A 17676-nucleotide genomic window follows, 5' to 3' on the forward strand; every position below is an offset into this window, starting at 1 on the left:
GACTGTAGAGAGCAAAGAATTGCACACAGATTCTTTTTTCAATCAAGTTACCTCCATTGAACAATCAGCAGAGCCACTAGAACTATCTACATATTTATTTATTACCCTGAAAAAAACAAGTTACTGCAACATAGCTGAATAGCAAGGAAATCTCCCTCGCTTCTGTCAAAGTAATAAAGCTCTCATGTTGACCCGGAGACACTTGCCACCAAATTTATTTAATGTTTTGCAATTAAGTATAGTTCCTCACTATCTATCCTTTGCAAATCTAAGTCCAAAAAAGCAAGAAAATACAGCCTATTTTTGACCAAGGAAGACTAAGAACTTTTAGCTTTGATATTCCAGTTTCTAAACACATTTTTCTCTAACATTTTCTTTTAAAATTCTCTTTCATGATAATCAATATTTCAAAAAAAACTTACTCTACATCTAAAATTTGGAACTTGTGGAGATCTGACAGAATTACTAGCACCAGAGTAACACACATTAGTTGCATCTAAAGTGTATGTGAGCACAATTATTTCATTGTGTGGCTACTATTATGGAAGTGTTGTTCATAAAATAAAATAAAAAAAATTAATAATAATAATTTAAAAAATACTGTGTTCCTGAAATTCCTTCTTTGGAGAACACATGCAGGCATACACACACATAAACAGTGGTGGTTTTTTCTACATTGTGACTCCAGAGGAAGCTGAATTACCTGGGAAACGTGAGAAATAAGCCATTAATCACACCCTCTTGCTTCACACAGAAGCACAGCACTTAGCCTTTTTATGTGAAGTAAATAGGCAAAGAAACTTACTTCAGACCAAATGAAGTTGTTACATACATTGCATATGGTACTACATCTGGGGGGTGGGTGTGTACACATGCCTGTGTACATATGTTTGTGTATGTATTCAAGCTTGTTTTCAGAAAAAAAGATAGTTCAAATCAGGTTATAATAGCTCATGAAAACAGTCTGATTACACTCAGGAAGACACACAAGTTTGCACTAGAGGAACTCTCAAAATTTTTTCACTGTATTGTTAATTTAATCTTCTAAGAGATTTTTAGGAATTTTCATTAAATAGGTACATTGTACAGCACTTACTAAAAGATATTTTAAAAAGGCAGCTTATACACATTCATTTGAAAGGACTCAAGGACTTAGTCCTATACAGACAGTAAGCTTTCAGCTTCTCTGTACACCAACATGAGTTGATTGTTGAATTCACACACAATTTTCAAGACAGGGCTCACTACAGTGGTACAGAATAATGAATATTGATTGCTGCTGTGCATGTTGGTTTTCAATACATAATTTTACAGACTAACTGTAATAATTTCTCTTCCCAAGTAAGATATTGGACCATCTGAAAAGAAGATACCAAAATGATTGAGTCAAGTCTACTGAAAAGTATTTTACCATGTACATTGGGCAAACATACAGTACTATTATCCCAATGTCCTTGTTGAAGTTTAGGGTTTGCATCCTCTGGAATATCCTATGAACATTTAGGCTTAAGTCCACTGTTGTGCTTTCACATTTGTAGTTGCAGAATATAGGGCGAGACAGTTCACAGTTTCACTGTAGCCAGCCAGTTGTGCCAACATGGTCAGACTATCATTTGCAGAGACATGAATTTGGCTCTGTAAATTTATTTTGGGATTTAGTCTGAACAAGTAACCTCATTATAATGAACACAGCTTTTGCGTGCTATGAAGAGGCTTAATTTGGATTGCAGGCACAACTTTGAATTTGATCATCTCAAGCCTTAACATAATTTAGGATTAAACTTTGTTAATGAAGTAAAACAAAGAATAACATAAGTACATCCTGTGGCTCCAGAGAGGTCCTAAATTCAGTCCTACACTTGCATGCTATTTCATCTCTTCTTTTTCTTTTCTCTTCCAGGAACTTAAGAAAAAAGAAAAGGTGCTGGGGGGAAGCAAGCTATATTTCAGATTTTCAATAAAAAATGCTGAGGAGAAATCAGATTTCATTTGTGGCATTTCTTTCTACCTCCTTCTGTTTGAAATGATCCAATAACAGATTCAGAAGAGTACAACAAAGAAAGAAAGGAAAAAAATACCCAAAGAACATTTAAATGCAGGACCATCTGCTTCCATGAGCCACTTGCACAACTCGACTGAGGGTCTATCCTTCCATCTCTGAATCACTAGGAGTTTTACCATCAGTTTCAATTAATGCAAGATCAGAGTCCGAATCCCAGCAACAAAAAAGCCATTTTCTTCAATAACTGTATAATGATGACAATTATTCCATTCCACTGAGTATAGCTCATTACAGATCTAAATGACAAAAATATACACATTTCTTAAGACTGTATTACTAACTAGCATAAAGTGTTTGTTAACACAAATTAGTTAATGATAGTGATACATTGCTTATCATACATTGAAACATGCGCTTCATGTAGCAGTCTTGCTCAAATTATCAACACACTGCTTTGTAAGTGACATTACTTGTTTCTGTAAATGCTTACAAACTAGTAGTTATTTCTGTTGTAAATGGGAAAGAAAAAAGCTTGTCTTAGAAATATGATCTTCATATTATGCCTAAATATGAATTCAGGAACCTTGTTGTATCTGAATTTGTATATTTATTTTTGAGTCTTTGCAGATAAAAGGGTCTGATCCTGCTCTCACTGAAGGATCAAACCTTTAGCATGCTATGCTCCATGTGCACTAAACTTTTCCAGGGTTCATTATGTTACATTGCTGAGAAGAAATACATAAGATGTATTAATAAAGGATCATGATGAGTTAAATATGAGCTTTGAAGATTATTTCTGCCTGTCATATCTGGATTTGCAGGGCTAGATGATTATATAAAATGAAAAAATGTTTCTATTCCTTACTAACTGAAGAGTATTCCCTGTCTTCAAATGCAGTGCTAATCTAATTTGGTTTATTTTTAACACTATTTAGCAAAATTCACAAGGCTGAAATTAAGGCAATTTTACAGCAGAATCACTTCTGGCTACATTTTCTCAGAATGTGCATAAATACAGAAAAATAAAATTAATAAATTTAAGAAAGAAAGAAACACATCAAAGTGATTTGTTTGTTAGAAAGAAAATGGTAGCAAATGCCTTTCAGGGCATTTCCATAGTAAGACTTGGTTGGTTGGTTGGTTTTCTTAATAAAGAAAAACTTGGGACAGACGTGGAAGCTGGAGAAATTGATGAAAACTTTATTTTCTATGAACTATTTATTTATTAGTTCTATGAACTAACAGGTTTTTTTTCAATTTAAATAGAAGAAACAACTTTAGATATACAGATACATTCCAGGTATTAAATCCAGAAACTAATGGCAAAAAGATATGAATAAGACTCTCACAATTATGGTTACAAATGAGCTTCTGTCTCAGCTGTAATTTATGCTGGCTTCATACAGAACAATTCAGTTACATCAGATGAAATACGCAGGACACTTGGTCCTAGCAGTCAATACCTATTAAAAAATGCACTTTATGGAATGCTATATGATGATATATCTATATAAATAGATCATTAAACTATTTGTTGTCTAAAAGTGGAATTCTGTATACTGACTTTGACACTCCCACAAATCAGGTAGTGACTGGGAGACTGTAAGAGAGAATAAAAGTATTTCCTGTTGCACAGTGCCTTATGGAATTTCAAATACTGAGCATCTGTCCTGTGCAAATTACAGTCCTTTAAGGTGACTCAGGAGAAATAGACAGCTTTTAACATGCATTTCCCTATCTGCTGGTAGATATATGTGATTCTTTCAATGTAATTTAAAGTAATATGAAATATTATACAATTGCAGCAACACTTACAGTAAAACTAATTTTTTTCTTACTCTTTCATACCCTATTCCCCTTTCAATTTCTAACTCTCCAGACCGTGAAATGTTCATACCCCCTGTTACTAATGGTTTACTTTGTTTTGCTGTTGCTATTACTATGGATATTATACAAATAGAAGATCTTATAGGATGTGAAGTATTGTAGTGCTTATACTTTTGTGATTAGCAGCGTGTAGTTTACTGTGTTACTTTTTAGGTGATCCACAGCATCTATATACTAGTAGAACTACTTTGAACCATCCCTGGGAAATGTCGGGTGTTTGATATTTTCATTGTGTCTTGACTAGAAGAAAAATGTCAATTCTTAAAATTTCTTAAGAAAGCAAACACTGCAGTTCAAGAATTTACAGTACTGTTTCTACTGTCTCCCTCTTCACAAACTTCCAGAGGAAAGAAACCTCTGGGCTAATACCAGAATGTTGGCAAAGAAAAGGTTAGGGGAGGAATTCATTGAATAAAAAGCAGAGTGACAATTAGGTATGGGCTGGTAATGAAAGCATAAGCCAAAGCTGCCAGTAGCTCATCATGTTGGCTTCCAAAGAAGCAGAAAGTCTACAGTGCTTTGGTCTCACCAGCAGGTGAGCTTCTGGGAACATAACAACATTGGCACCTCACCAACCTGTTTTCAGGTTGTTGGGGACCTGAGGAGCTAGAAAGATACTGTATGCTGTCTGAAATATTGGGGTGCTAGGTCCCTGTGAACCTAGGATTCTGAGAAACCAAGAATCTGGGAGCCAGACTGGCCTGCTCTCCCAGGTCCCAAGCTTTGTGTCAGACTGGAGGCAGCTTGCAGTGTTGGGACTCTATCTAAGCTCTTCTTGGCTCTTGGAATTTCACTGAAGTCTTGAGACAGTTTCAGTTCCAGAGGCTCTCCATTTCCCAGTGCTGCTGAAAAAAAAGGGCTCAACCTACTGGGGACGTGGATATATTGTAGTTGCCAGGTACTGAACTTGGCTTTTCAGCTCAAGTTAAAAAATCGTATTTCCAACTCTGTACTTCACCATTTTGATTACTTATATCTGACCTGCCAATTCTTTTATATTTGAATTTTGTACACCTGTGTGCCTAGATTGGGAGGCACCTCCAGAGGTTGGTGGTACCTCCAAAGGTTGGTGGTGTCAGAATGTTGCTAGAGACACTATGACTATCTTATTAGAATCATGGTCATGACAGTCACTGTGTGCTGAATGAGGACATGCAGAGCCCAGCAGACTTTCCAAGAGGCTTTAGACTGTCAGGCTTATGAAGAAACTCAGCTGAAAAGAAAAGAGAAGATCAAGAAAAAGTACTAGAGTAAACTGAAGTTCAGGGAAAGATATGGAAATACAGATGCTGAAGAATTCAATCAGATCTTTTTCCTTATGTTCTAAGTAAAGATTTCTTGTCTATCCATATATGTATTCAGGAGAGCAACAAAAAAGTTCTATATTGATCAAGAGAGCTTGAAACTTGTTTCACAGTGTAATTCATTCAGAGCTGACATTGTTAATTTGGAAGTGCACCTGACACTAGAACTAAGCATTTTAGCTTTTTATAAGTGGATGACTCAGTCATCGTTATACAATCTAACCTTTCAGACAAGTTAAGGATGGAGGATACTCTAGTGCAAATTCTCCCTCATCTTCTTCATGAAGACAAATGCAGCAGCCCTGCAAAAATCTTTTCTTTACCAGCTGGAAAGAGTTGCCCAAATCTAATAACTGAAAAAGTCTTATGTCTGTCAATCTCAAAACTGTTTTTGAAATATTTGCAACAACTACCCCCAAAAAACCTCAAGCTTGCCAGACACTAGGAAAACTCAGGGTAACTGATCGTGATAGCTTTTTCTAATAGCATCTTGTACATGCATGTCTACATAAAATCTGAGTAGATCAAGAAAAAGTATTGTCCTGAATATAAACATTCATTATAAATACTCCATTCTGAAGTGCAGTATGCTTTGGCACTGAATGAAGTTATTTAACGAAAAGCAAAACCTACAGAAAATTATGAAAATACAAATAGAAATTGCTATCAAATATTTTCTCAACCAGATTACATTTACTAACATGCATATGGTATAGTTCAGCTAATTAAAATCAGATGCACTAAATGTTCAGCTATCTGCACTTCGTAAATTGACATCAACCATGCATAAATACTTTAATACTTAATAAAAATAAAATACTTTTACAGTTCCATATATTCATTGCTTCTACCTTGCTTTGATAAAATTCTTCCTCAATAATCACTGTTTTATTCCTTGGAGATGCCACAGGCCTTTTGCGATTGTGTGGAAAATTTTGTACACTTTTCTTCAAATTATATTTTTCAGTACACTGATTTCAATTGGTTACACTACTGAGAGTCTTGTCAACTGTTTAAGGAACTTCATAGGTAAAAATTACTACAATAAGAAAAAAAGACCTACTCTTCATGTAAAGGACTGATACCCAAAACAGTGGATGTTAACTTAACGTTCAGTGCTATGTATATGTCAGGCAAATTGCCAGGTTAGTTTGAGTATCTCTGTAAGTGGAGCTACAATTATTTCTCCTAGAAAGTTAAGACAATTAAATCAAATCCACTCATAATATGGCTTTCTATGAATTATGTAGACCAAGTCAATCCTCAAAAAAGATCCCACGAAAGCAGCACATACACTTCATTAATGACTTCGGTGCTTCAATTTTATAAGCTTTAACATTTTCTGCTTATTTTCAAAAAGTTAAACTTTTAAATTACTTTAATTACTAATCTGATGTAACCTACCACCTATATTCTTGCAGTCTAGCATTTCTATGAATATGAATGTGGAAAATCCTATCTTATCTGGCAGTGCTAGAATCACATCTCCTCAGCATACTTGTCATGTTCAGCCTCTGCATAATGATAACATAAAAATGACTCATACAATTCCATAACAAACAAACAGGGCTGAATGGGTCTTTGGTGTATTATAAAAACAGTCTACTTATTTTACTGCCAAAAATGAATTTAGGAGCCTTAATGTATTCTAAAATTTGAACATAGTTCCCTTGATCTGCGTAAGGTGGAAGTGATAACACTGCTTATCTTCTAAAACCTTTTGTCCATATATTTCAATTGCTTTATGGTAGAAGCTTATACACATAAAGCATATAAACTGCTTCTGACACTGAACCATGTTCTTGGCTGAGGCCCCTAGGCACAAGTGCAAAAGATCCTTTACACTGTCAGATGTACAATGATCATAAAACAAAATCTTGTTGGATTCTTTTTTATGAAATGTTAATTTAGGATTCTATTAATACTAATTTAACAACCTTTCCACAAGTGACCTTGGGTACATGGTTTCTTATACTTACTTCATTTCTAGAGATTTATTTCAGCAAGGAAGTAAGGATTAGGCTTGCCTCTCAGTTTGAATTACCAGTACATTTGTAATGGAATTAAAAAATAAATAACTGTTTTTTACTTAAGAATATAAATCTGTATTATATAGAAGTGTTCACAAAGCTATAGCACCAAATAATCACATGTACTTAATTTTGCACTACTTGTGATTTATATTGTGTCTACTATATACTACTCAGATACATAAAATTATGCGCCTTAACATATTGAGCTTGTACATGCCAGTATATTTTAAATGCTCATTATTCACTTTTTGGCCAGTATCGGTTTCAAAAAAATGTCCATAATGTAAAGTCCTACTTGCATACTCTTTGATTTATAAATCGTTAATCTGACTGAGCTGCTGCAATACATGGCAGCTGCCTTGGTTCTACATATTCATGGTAAATTCAAGTGCTGAAAGGTACTATGAAGCTTACACTGAATTTCTTAAGTATACAAAATAATAATCAGTAATCTCAAAAGAATGTAGTGGCTCACTTCCTTAAATTAGCTATAGGATATTCAATTTATTGTCCAAATTTTTCAATACGCTTCTACAACTAACTTGATTCCTTTGCTTTGTTATACAAGTCAAGGCTTGCTTTATTTTCTTGCCATTTTTATTTGCTCTTTAACATCATCATTTTAAGAAGTACTTCCCATTTTATATGTTTCCGGTAGTATTACAGGATTTGTCTGACACTAAATGTTGTCAAGAATCAGTCCTAAAAGATTTATATCAATCCTAGAGGCAAATCTAATGGAAAGGACACCAAAACAGTCATGCTGCAGGACAGTAAAGGCTTACCCAGATTAGCACCCTGTCTCCAGTAGTGGCTTTTATCAGGTAATTTAAATGTCTTTAAATGTTATTGCATCTGTAAAAATACCTGTCTAAATCCCTATGCCCTACAATGCAACCAAATGCAGTGCATATGAGATAGAGCTGATTTGTCAGAGGTTTAAAGCTCAGAAAACTATGCAGCTGTATTTTCATGAGCGTCAGCATCCCTAGAGTGAAATGTCTTTTCTAAAGCCATACTTTATTCTAAATAAAATAATAAAAAAACTTTTGGCATTTTACTCTCTCTCTTTGTATTTAGTAGGGGATTTCCCTGTTGTTCAGTTCTCTAACTGCCCTTCAAGCTTGGAAAAGGCTCACTTCAAATAACTGCAGAGCTATTTTGTTAGCTGTTGCCATTTTTCTTCTTACATCCTCCTTTGAAGAGGTGCTTACAAAGAAATGAGGGCTGCTGCTGCCCAGATAATACAGCCTATGGCATTAGCTGTGCATGTCTTGTTGTTACTCCTCACTCACTCACCTGTGGGTGACTGTATCGAGGTGCTGCGCTTGGGGTTATATTTGGTTTGCAAGTTCTTGAGAGTACAGATTGTCTTTTTTTCCTCATGAGTTTGCACAGAATCTAGTACACAAGTTTCAATTTCAGTAACTAAGTCTCCTAGCTGTCATAATAATATGTAGAATAAACCCCAGCCTCTCACTGAAAATCTCTTGATTTGATCATATTTAAAAATATGCACCCTTATAAGAAGGTTTGTAGATTTGCACTAATGCGATTCCCCAAGTTGCGCTTTTAAAATATGTATCCACTCTGCTTTTATGTTATTTCTAGATTTATGGCACTCCTGTGAATGTTCTGCCAATAAATTGCCAGTCCTGCATTATTCATTGAAATAATGCATAATACCGTAGGAATCCATTTCAGAATAATTAGCATTAGTAAGCCCTTTAAATTTAACAATAGATGAAAAACCATCTGCCTGCTGCTTTAGATTCATTAAGTAACCAAGTCTAAGTCAAGGTATTTCAGAAGCTTAACAGAGCAAAATGATTAGAGCCAAAGCTAACAATAATTATACATTTGTTTAAAGCATATCCAAGCGTTTTGAATGCTAGTATAATGTACCTTCTTTAGACTTACAAGCTAAACAGGCAGCCCACAAGGGTCTCAATCCTTGTGAATCGTAAGCATTTCAGCTACTGAAACACCACTGGCAATGGTGAGAGCTCTTGTCCTGGTTTCGGCTGGGATAGAGTTAATTTTCTTCATAGTAGCTAGCATAGTGCTGTGTTTTGGATTTAGTACCAGAAGAATGTTGATAACACACTGATGTTTTCAGCTGTTGCCAAGTAGTGCTCAGACTACTCAAGGACTTTTTGAGCTTCTCCTGCTCGGCCAGGTGCACAACAAGCTGGGAGTACAGCACAGCTAGGACAGCTAACCCAAACTGACCAAAGAGCTATTCCATACCATATAACGTCATGCTCGGGGGGGTTAGTCGGTCGGTTGGTTGCAGGGAGAGTGATCGTGGCTCGGGGACTGATCGTGGCTCAGGGACTGATCGCTGCTCGGGAGGGGCTGGGCATCGGTCGGCGGGTGGTGAGCAATTGCATTGTGCATCATTCATTTTGTATATTCTGTTACCATTCTCATTATTACTATTCTTATTATTTTCTCTTATTAAACTGTCTTTATCTCAGCTCTAAGCTTTTTTTTTTCCTTCCCGATTCTCTCCCCCATCCCACAGAGGGAGGGGGGGAGCGAGTGAGTGGCTGCGTGGTGCTTAGTTGCCAGCCGGGTTAAACCATGACAGCTCTATATCTAACTGGCATGTAAAGGCAAATCCCTTAAAAATTAACTAACTAATGAGGATGTCAGAAGGAACAAAGATTTTTAAAGTCTGATTTTTAAAGATAATCCTCTTTCCAGGTATCATCCAGCTACCCTTCCTCCATTAATACAGCCCCAGAGAGGCTGCATAAGCCCCCTAGTCCGTCCAGTGGGATGTGAGTGAGTAGGTGAGGGGGAGGATTCCCAGATGTGGGTCAGAGTTCCCATCACAAAGCAAAGGGCACAAAGAGATAGCCAATAAAAACACTCAGCACCAAAACAAATTTGAACTTCTACTCCTTCCTGGTGCACAAGTACTTCTGTCATCTTCAGAAATCTTGTAATTTCATACTTTAGGTACTTTTTAAGATAATGCCAGTGTCAGTAAATACTGAGGTGGAGCTGCTGTTCATCTTCTCATGACTACCATTGAATGTCAAAGAAATCAAAAATGTCTCAGCTCAGTTCCCACTTTGGACTGGAGAAATTCAAAATCACAGCTCCCACTTTTGAAGCAGACGCTCCATCATCAACAAAGTAGTCTGGTTGGGAGAAACTCCCACCTTTTCCACTGAAGCTGGGTGTCCACATCCAAAAGTAATAGGGCAGTTTTGAAGCTGAATTTTTAATCTAGTGGGAACAGGAAGCCAACTGGAAAAACACTCAATTTTTGATCTCCAATTGCTGTTTCCTTTAGACATTTTCTCCAGGTATTTAAAAAAAATAAAAACCCCAGAAATATTCAAGCTGTTCAGTGAGGCTGGACACATTTCTTTTTTGCCTTTTGAGCCAAAACATTGGACCACTTTTGTTGATTTCTCAGAAGAGCTGCTTTTTAGTCAATGTTTTCCTGGAAATTGCTTGCGTAGGAACATGCATGAGAGTGCTGTTCCAATACTCCAGTTCACATGCTGCCCAAATTTGACTTGTCCTGTTTTGCTAACAAGCAATTTAACTCTTCTGTATGAGGCCTGATCAATACAAGAATCTCAAAGTACTTTAGTAGACTTTGGACAAACTTTGCACTGGCTAGCAACTTTAATACGGAAGTACAATGAATAAATTTTTACATAGACCTCTTCTGAAGTTGAATGCTGCCCAACATGACATAATATTAATGATAAATATTACATAACAAAACTTTTGCCCAATTTACATCCTTGTCATAAATCAGTGTTTCATTTCTCAGTTATTTTTCTGCAAGTGTTTTTGGGTGCATACGTCATCAAGTTGAATCTTCTTTTACAGCCATGCAAGCAATGTTCAAACATTATTTTTAGTAATAATTTTCTCTTACTGTATTTTTTTCTTCCTTCTATCCTTGAATATGCATAATGCTTCTTGGTTTAGTATTTTACACAACTCTCAGTCCTCAAAATAAGGAACTAATAAATTAATTAAATTTTATTATTAATAGCATCAAGAAATGCCCTGTTGCATGCTGATGGTCCACCTAAACTAGCATTCTGGTTTTGCAATTGACAGTAGGACTGGCTATGCAGGGACAGCACCTGAGCCTGACCCCTTTCTGTGCTCCATTCCCCATGTTCTTCATGTTAGGGATGTTAGAAATTACATCCTTGATATTAGATTCCTCCCACTATGCATTTATGGACATACTTCCATGAATTTGTCCTTTTTAAAGCATCTAATGCCATCTGCCTTCACATTACTTTCCATAAATTCACCAGCCTCTGCATAAAGCACTTTCTTTTTTCTGTTTTAAACTGATCTCCCTGGTTCTCACACAGCTTATGTGCACATTTGGTGGCAGATTTCTCCCACTGAAGTATACAGGTTCCTGGGAGTCTGCAGAAGCACGGAGAACTCCTTGGGGCTCGTCACAGACAATGTTACCTTTTCCTTCAGAGACTATTAATCTCAAAATCTAAACACCTATAAATGCTAAAAAATATCAGAATTTCTGTTCTGCGAGGACTTCTGAACATTTCTAGGTTTTCAATGACAATTTTGGAAATAGAATTGGTAGAGAAGTTTTGAGCACTGACTAGTTTGAATTTCTGAATTAAGTGCAACTGCAGATGCTTGTCAAAGCTCAAATTTGTACTTCCAAATTTGTTACTGCTCTACAGTGCCCAACCAGAAACTGCAGCATCACAGCTGCAAGCTTCCCACAATACAAAATTCATGTAACTATGTCACAGTATAACCACAAACTGAAACTGGTTTTAGAATGCATGTTCCCTCAGTCTTCAGGACTTCACAGTAGTCCTTTGCTTACAAATTACAGACATTTGAATAGGTGTGAATTCTCCAATCAGCACCAGCAGCCACAAATAAATAGTGAAAGCTGTTTATCACCACCATTTGACACAGCTGACAGTGTTTACTCAGTTCAGGCTCTTCACAGAGACAGCTACTTCTCATTAATGCAGAAAATTACGTTCATGCAGGTCAGGGTTAAGGTAATTGGTGAAGTATGAGAAGGGAAATATATGCTACAATTGTCAGCCCCAAAATGAAGTGTGAATAAATATATAACATAACAGTTTCAGTACATCATCCACAAGAGATAATATTGCTGTAAAAACAGTAGTGTTTCCTAGTGTGAAATGCTGCTGATATACTTAATTCCAATCTGTCTGTAGATAATCTACAAAAACTAAGTAATTGGTTTTTAATGTAATTATTAGAGGGGCATCCACTGTTGTTAGTGGAAAATATTAGAACAGTTGAGCTTTCTGTAAAAGTTAAGAATGTGTGACCAATGTGATTTATGAAGCATGGACCGTGTAATCTATTTAAAGTTTGATGCTGCTATGTATTACTAAATCAATTGTTCTTATAAATAAACTATGACCTGAAAAAGCAGAAATGTCATTCACTAATAGTTTCTAACAAGGAGATATAGGGAAACCAATCATAAATTTGTGACTTTTAAAACAGTGATCTCAGTGATATTCAATAACAGTGCAGTAGACACAGCGATTAGGTACTGTTAAGTGTAGGTCATGAGGAGCTGGGACACCACCATTATCACACTTGTGAATTCAAGTAGGTATCAAATGCCTGGGTTATTGTTATGATGTGTAGATATTTATAAGTGCACTATCCTGCTCTGTGGGATGACACCACATCCCCAAATCATATATTACATATAAACTTCTAAGTACTCCTGGACATAAAGTGTTGACACCACAGTCAAGACAGAAAATAATGTTCAAGCTATCAAGATACCAGAACTGCAAACCCTTATTAGCAGTGAAAACTGCTTCTCAAGATACTATGATCCACCTAAGAAACATCAAACCAAACCATAATTGACTCCTTTCACCACTGCTGAGACATAACAGTATCATCTGCCTGACATTCAGTTAGATGTTTCAGTCATGAAGTAAGTTAAATGCTGTGGCATTTGGGAAATCAAAGTACATCACTGAGGCTGATAAAAATCATAGCTGAATATATTGTTAAGTTTTCAGCTCCCTCCATTTATAAGACACCTGAAAAAATACTACTGAGTCTGTTCAAGAGACTTTCATAGAATCATAGAATGTTTTGGGTTGGAAGGGACCTCTAGAGGTCATCTAATCCAACCCCCCTGCAGTGAGCAGGGACACTGCTAACTAGATCAGGTTGCTCAGAGCCCCATCCAACCTGGTCTTCTCCAAGTATACACAACAAAATTTGAAATACATAGGATAGCTATAATGCAAAAATGTCAAAGTGAGAGGTGCGTGGTCTTTTTCCAGACCCTGATTTGAGCCAAAATTGGAAGTTTAGCTGTAATAAGTCACTATTTTAATTACTTTTATTTTTAATAAGTTTAATTCCGATTCGCTCCACAAAGATTGCAAGAGAAGAACTGAGAATGTCAGGGAAAAGCAATCCCTTAACTCTTCTACAAAGAACATAAGTAATAAAATTTTTTAGGCAGACAAAGACTGGGAAGTAGAAAAGTAAACAACAATCATTGCAAGACTTCATGGGAAGACTGAAAAGAAAAATTATATATAGCTTGTTCTGGCGTAATATAAGCACACTCTTGTTTGTCTCCTAGTTCATCTTTCAAGTGGTCCAGTTTCTCTTAGGCTCTTCTCAAGTTCAGTTCCACACTGCACGCAAGGCTCAGAAGTGCTGACCCAAACCCTGCTGGACCCTGTGTACTTGATTACACAGTTTTGTAAGTCTGGAACAGGCTTAGTACAGTGCCATGAGAGCCCAGGGAGGCTGCCTGTGTGGCACCCAGGGCAGGAAGCCATCCGCCACAGAGTGCACTCTACATGGTTCCAGAGCCACTTGCTACTTGCAGAGATACAGCTGACACAGCTGTGTACGTGAATTGAGTCAGCAGAAAATGGTGATGCAGAATAGCTTCAGACCCAAGTGATTTGCTGACACAAGGTAATATAAAATTAAATTAAGTCAGAAATTAAAATGCAGTTGCTTGTTTTCACATAAATTTTAGAGGTCAATCTTAAAACCCAAAGACATTATGTAAGACCGTTGAGAAGACATAGCCTAACTTGAGTTAGGTATTATTTTTCCTGCTCCCAGTCTAAACCATTTCTGTTTCAGAAGCACCTGCTGTTTCATGAAACAAAGAACCACCACAGTTTAGAATCTGAGTTATTAAGGGAAGCCACCACTGGATACTGTCCTCTTTGACAACCTGTGGGAAAGAAGCTTTTCCTTTGATTGCTGAGCAGTAAGGAACAAAAATGTCCCAGAGTACGAACAACCATTACTAAATACTTACCGAAAAGAACAGTCCTTCTTGACCATTGGATCTGAAGGACATAAACCACCTGAGTGTAAACATGGTAAAATGGAATTCTCACAGATGTTCTCTAGAATCAGAGGGATTTGTGATGCAATATGACATAGGACTGTTTCTGAGGATCCAGGGAACTACAGGTCTGTCAGTCTGACCTCAGTGCTGGGGAAGGTCATGGAGCAGATTATCTTAAGTGCCATCACGCAGCACATGCAGGACACCCAGGTGATCAGGCCCAGTCAGTATAAGTTTATGAAAGGCAGATCCTGTTTGACTAACCTGATCTCCCTCTATGACAAGCTGACTTGTTTAGAGGACAAGGGAAAGGCTGTGTATGTTGTCTACCTGGACTTTAGTAACGCCTTTGAAACTGTTTCCCACAGCATTCTGCTTGAGAAACTGTCTGCCCAGGGCATGGACAGGCATACCCTTTGCTGGGTAAAAAATTGTCTGGATGGCCAGGCCCAAAGGGTGGTGGTGAATGGAGTTAAATCCAGTTGGAGGCTGGTCACAAGTGGTGTTCCCCAGGGCTCCGTTTTGGGGTCAGCTCTGTTTAATATCTTTATCAACGACCTGGACGAGGGGATTGAGTGCACCCTCAGTAAGTTTGCAGATGACACTAAGCTGGGTGGAAGCGTTGATCTGCTTGAGGGTAGTAAGGCTCTACAGAGGGATCTGGACAAGCTGGAATGATGGGCCAAGGTCAGCTGTATGAGGCTCAACAAGGCTGAGTGCTGGGTCCTGCACTTGGGTCACAACAATGCCATGCAACACTGGAAAAGGACCTGGGGGTGTTGCTCAACAGCCAGCTGAATATAAGCCAGCATTGTGCACAGGTGGCCAAGAGGGCCAATGACATCCTGGCTTGTATTAGAAATGGTGTGGCCATCAGGACAGGAAAAGTCATCCTTCCCCTGTACTTGGAAATGGTGAGGCCACACCTTGAATACTGTGTTCAGTTTTGGGCCCCTCACTACAAGAAGGACATTGAGGCACTAGATAGTATCCAGAGAAGAGCAACGAAGCTGGTGAGGGGTCTGGGGCACAAGTCTTATGAGGAGCGGCTGAGGGAACTAGGGTTGTTTAGCCTGGAGAAGAGGAGGCTGAGGGGAGACCTTGTCGCCCTCTACAGCTACCTGAAAGGAGGGTGTAGCGAGGTGGGTGTTGGTCTCTTCTCCCAAGTAACAAGCAATAGGACAAGAGTAAATGGCTTCACGTTACACCAGGGGAGGTTTAGGTTGGACATTAGGAAATTTTTCACTGAAATTGCTTTCACTGAAAGCATTTGAACATGCTGCCCAGGGAAGTGGTGAAGTCCCCATCCCTGGAGATATTTAAAAGACAGGTAGATGAAGTGCTTAGGGACATGGTTTAGTAGCGGACAGGTATGGTTGGACTTGATGATCTTAAAGGTGTTTTCCAACCAAATGATTCTGTGATTCTATGAAGCAAACCTTTCTGTTCCACAGGACTGTCCCTGGGAAAATCTGTTCCTCCCAGAATAGGACAGTTTCTCCTGTAAATGACACATGCCAAGTGAAAGCCTAACTTTTCTTACACCATGCGTTTTAGCTCTTCATAAGGACCAGACTTTTACTCTCCCTTCCTCCTCCTCTCCTTTCTCTTTCAGCTATTGCCTCAGGATGATGGGAAAGCAAATAAAAGGTGGTTAAGTGTCACAGTTCATTAAGGTTATACACAACCATTGAGATACATCCTCTTGTTTTATTTGGGGATGATGACAGATTAGCAAGACTTCAGTAAATAATCAAAAAAATTAAGGTATTATTTGTGGAACTTCATTGCAATCAAAAAAATGCACTTTTTTACCTTTCAGTCTCTCTGTTTCAAGATTGTCTCCTCTCAGTGTCCTCCCCATCCTTCAGGACAGCAATAATTAAAAAGATACAGAGAAGCAGAGACAAAATCTCTACATATATTTCTTTCTTTTCTAAGACCTATGAAAAATCAGCAAGCAGATATGCTTTCATCTGAAGTAAAATGTTTACGTCTAATAGGACATTTTCAAATGTATTGTTCTATTCCATAGCCATACAGTGTTAATTTTTTATAATCTGCTACTGTTACGGAAATGATGCCCTAATCACCACTAAATATTTTAATTGTGCTGCTTACCCTTTGCAGATATCATTCTCAATTAATAGTTTCCCATTCACTTTGGTCCTTTGACTTTTTGTCTTTTCTTCAGCTTCACTTCTGTTTTCTAGATGCCATGCTGCTATAAAATGTTGGAGTCTTTAATGAGCATATTCTTCCTGTGTTCTTTGCTTACAGTATGTTTGCTTTTATATTCTTTTCTGATGTCTAGTGAACCCCAGTGCTGAGGCTATTGTTCATCATAGCTTATGTGCATTGTTATACTAACTAAGGATCAATTAATAGTTTGCTAACTTTATTAAGGGCTAAATCCTGCTAGTGTCAGAACTGCAATGGAGGGTCAGCTTCATCAGCTTTGCATTTCGGGAGGACTCCCTCATTTTTAGGGAGTGCTGCTTAGATAGTTTGTAAGCAGTGCATTCTCAGCTTTACTTGAAAGAAAATTCTGTTATTAACATATATTCACCACTATATATGAATGCAGGATTTGTTCTACGAATAGGCTCATGAACTGGCAGGGCTTGTAGAGAGGGCTTGTAGAGAGGGCTTTAAACTAGGCCTGAAGGGGGGAGGGGATATAACCAGGCTCGCTAGAGAGGAGCCTGGGGGTGTCACCCCATTGCTGGGGGTGAAACCAATAGCCCAGCTCAAGTGCATCTACACTAATGCACGCAGCATGGGCAACAAACGGGAGGAGCTGGAAGCCATTGTGCTGCAGGATGGCTATGATGTAGTCGCCATCACAGAAATGTGGTGGGATGCCTCCCATGACTGGAGTGCTGCAATGGATGGCTACAAACTCTTCAGAAGGGACAGGCAAGGAAGGAGAGGCGGTGGGGTGGCTCTGTATGTTAGGGAGTGTTTTGATTGTACAGAGCTTGACGCTTGTGGTGAGGCAGAATGCTTATGGGTGAGGATGAGGGGGGAGGCCAACAGAAAAGATATCCTGTTGGGAGTCTGTTACAGACCACCCGACCAGGATGA

Source organism: Egretta garzetta, unplaced genomic scaffold, assembly GCF_000687185.1.
Source record: "Egretta garzetta isolate BGI_Z169 unplaced genomic scaffold, ASM68718v1 scaffold37, whole genome shotgun sequence".
NCBI lineage: Eukaryota > Metazoa > Chordata > Aves > Pelecaniformes > Ardeidae > Egretta > Egretta garzetta.